This window comes from Balaenoptera acutorostrata, chromosome 3, assembly GCF_949987535.1.
Source record: "Balaenoptera acutorostrata chromosome 3, mBalAcu1.1, whole genome shotgun sequence".
NCBI classification, from domain to species: Eukaryota; Metazoa; Chordata; class Mammalia; order Artiodactyla; family Balaenopteridae; genus Balaenoptera; species Balaenoptera acutorostrata.
Window position 1 is genome coordinate 6,934,263 of NC_080066.1, and position 3,795 is coordinate 6,938,057.

Consider the following 3,795-nt stretch of genomic DNA (forward strand, 5'->3'; position numbering starts at 1 on the left):
AACAGCCAAATGCCAGAACCTGGGAGTAATTTACACTAACTTTAAGTCATTCAGAACTGAATGAAGAAAAACAATCAGCTGCTCACGTGTGCTACAGATAGAGCGTCATCTAGACCTGCCAGGAGCAAAGAGCTTGAACTCATTCTATCTGCCTCTGGACTCAGAGACTCAGGGTCTGTAACATCTGGAACAATCCTTTCTCACACATGTAGATTCTGCTTTGGGGGCAGTGAGCTGCCATAAATTCTCCCTTCCCCCTTTATTCCTACCCATTTTCTCCCTAACTTACAGCCTCCCAATCCTCCTGTCCATTCAGATATCAGACAGAATTCCCAGAAACGGTGGGGCAGGAAGTGGGGAGAAGACGTGGTCCTCCTGCAGATCACAGTGAATGCAAGGAAGGTGCTGCAGTGCACAGTCTCCCCTGGGTTAGCTTTTCAGAGGACGGGGCGGTGAGTAGAGTAGGAAATAACGCCACGTCAGCCCATCAGAATCACGGCAAGTGTGTGCCATGCTCAGTTCAAAACTGGAACAATACCGAGAAAACGAGCAAAGCCCCTGTGCAAGGGTGACACGCAAGTTCCTGAAGCATACTTTAAAAGTTTATGCTGTGTGACTCTTACCTCGCTCGCTCTCTCTCTCCCTATATCTATCTATCTATCTATCTATCTATATCTATATCTATATCTATATAAACTAATAAATGAATAGGTGTCTCCTCGACCCTGGAAACTGAGCTGGGAGTTATACACATTAAGCAGCCCTTTGGCTGTAAACCTCAGGATGTACCATAACCAGCATTTGAGTGGACAGTAAACGTAGCCAAGAGCAATCTTCACTCTCTATAGCTATTGTTCTAGAATAGAAAATAAGGAAAAGAAGCCCAGAAAGTCAGTAGAACAAGAGAAAGGGAATTGTTTCAGAAAGAACATCTCAAAAAATAATATAGTAAATGAAGAAAATTAATCTCATAGAATGCAGAGTCAAGTTGAAAAGAAAGAGAGATAAATGACGGATGTGACAGTGTTCCAACCTAAGAATGACAGTAGTTTTTGAGAAAGAAACCATAATATTTGAGATAGAAGCAATAACTTAAGCACATTTCCCTGAGCTAGGGCAAAGAATCAAGCCTGTGGATCAAAAGAACGCTCCAAACAAAATCACTTAAAACAAATCCACAATTAGATATCCTTCTGGGGAAAAAAAAGTGGATTCTGAGAATGTCTCAAGTCAATGCTTTGACAGGAACAATAACCTCTACAAATAGGTTAACCGCGTAGCTGTGGGGAGGATGCAGGAGAATCTCATAGAAGTCAACCAATGGAAGTAGAGCTGGGCTTAATGGGAAAAAATAACTATCGTTCTTTCCCCCTCTCCTTCAGCTCTCCCCCTCCAGCCCCATCTCACTTTTACTCCATGACTGCTTCATCCAAATTTCTCTACAAACTGACTTCTCTGCTTATTTATTTGCTTATCCATGGCTCATAATGGCTTCCTTCAAATGAAACATCAGAAGTGGAGTCTGCATTTTCTTTGAGCTTAATTGCCTACAGGTAACAAACTCGGTCTCTGCTCCCCACTTACAAATTTCTGGATAAGATTACTGATAGTCAAGTGAGCCAAACAACAATACCATTGACAGTCAAGCTATAACCACTCCAGCTTTGGAGAGTTGTCACCTGTGGCCCAATTAGCTGTGCCCCGAAGAACAGGGTCATATCATAATTAGAGCTGTTCCATCTGGACTAAGTTCTTTATGAAGGGGTTATGGGATTGGAGGAAATTATTGAAATCTCTAGCCCAGTGAATTAAGAAAAAATTCTTATAAGCACCCAGGCAGGAAAAAATATTTACTGAAAATGGAATAAAAACAAGTGTGGTCTTCAATGACTCTGCAGCATTCAATACCAGATGACAAAGATGCATAGTCTTTTGGGTTTTAAGTGGAGAAAAGTTATGACCCAAGAATTTTGTATGCAACCAATATAAATATATTCTTTGCACCTGAAAAATGTTCTCAGATCTGCATGAGATTTTTTCTTTTTAAATACCATCCATAAGACATAGTCCAGCTAACCAAAAGGAGAGGCAGGACCTGCCAACTGCACTTGAGCTGTGGCACCAACCTCAGGCCACACGGAAGTCATGAATGAAGCAACAGACGAGTATAGCCATGGAGCTCTGCCAGTGTGAATGGAAGTACTTTTCACGGAATGTGTCACTAAGGAATGCCACCCACCTCACGACAGCCAGGACAAGATGCCACTCGAGCTACTGGAGCAGTGCACCGCAACTACTATGCTTTAACCTCACAGGCTAAGGCCAGCTTCTGCCCAGAGGCCAAGCCCTCCTAACACCGAGGTAGAACTGGATGGGACAGGACCTCTCACTCTATCACCAGAGTCTGGTGAACACAAAGGATTCCTACACATGTGAAAAGAAGTGAGTTAGAGCCCAGAAGTGGGTTAAACTAGAGCTTCTGCTATTACCTGTACTGGTAATCCAACTTTGAGATTGAGGCACATTATTTTATACACAAAGCTATAAACAAATGCTCCCTGGTTACAGGAGACACTGGTCACGTATTGACACTGGTCAATACTTAATAATTCAGGTGTTGATAAGTCAGAGGCTGAATGCTCAGGGTTTTACTCTAAAAATTTCTGTGTATTTACAGTAATAAACCATATCCAGTTGATTGATGATGAGCCTATCAAGTGGAAAGTAGGTCCTGGCAAAACTACTCGGTCAATGTCATTGACAAGGAAAGGAAATGTCTGGGTTTACTGCATGAACGAGACATGCCATTCCGGTTAAATCATTAATAGATTAAAAATTAATAATAAATAAAACATTAACAAACTAAAGCCTAAGACAATAGTAGTGGTGATTTTATTTAGTACTCATCTGCATACGAGATCTGTGTGAAGGATTTTCCTTGCATTACATCCTTGTGATCTTTATAGAAACCAAGTGAGATATATTTTATTATTTCCATTTCATAGATCATTAAACAGAAGCTCACAGAGATTAAAGAATTCATCCAAAATTGCATGACCAGGATCAAGATGAGGGCCACACCCAAATCTCTCTAATTCCAAAGCTTGCACTTTTAACCACTTTGAGCTCACCCTTTCCTGAAATTCACAGAATTACTAGGAAGGGTTCCTTCACTAGGAAGGATTCTCTTACACCTGGTCAATTAATCTGAAAACTGCAAACCAATTTTCAACTTTCAAAAAGCTAATGAAACAAAATAAAGCAAAAATTCCAAAACATGGATAGGTGGATACACAGAGCAAATACCTCAAAATAGTAGAGAACAGGAAAAATGTCCTTCTCATCAAAACATAGCATTCTGAAGTTTACAAAGTCAGTCTGAATTTTTTCTTTAAAAGCCAGAGAAAGGATATTCCAAGGAATGAACTAGAAGGGTTACTGTAAATTTTGCACATCTGATAAATATCCCACACTGAAACAATAAGTTTCAGATACTTTTCTTTGAAAGGTTATGCTCAACCTAAATGTTCTTAAATTTTCCTTTGTTTTCTCACGTAGTTCATGATAACTGAATCAAAGATGAATGAGTGATTTAAGTTAATGAAATTTTTATAGCATGGGAAATGCCTGTATCATGATGCCACATGAAAAAAACTAAGATACAAATTTTCTACAGTATGAACTTCAATAGATTAAAAAAATGTATAGAAAAAAACTGTAAGGGAATGAAACACCAAAAGGTGAAGAATTTGGGGGCTTGGTTGGGCAAGTTATGAGTAATATGTTTCCTTCTTA

General features: G+C 39.7%; 1 non-coding gene across 1 annotated transcript; it reads left to right on the top strand.

Moving 5' to 3' along the window:
- The first annotated feature begins 498 nt into the window (after positions 1-498).
- LOC114235792 (U6 spliceosomal RNA) lies at positions 499-607 on the top strand. The gene has a single exon (XR_003621889.1). It is a non-coding gene; the product is annotated as a U6 spliceosomal RNA (small nuclear RNA).
- The last annotated feature ends 3,188 nt before the right edge of the window (positions 608-3,795 follow it).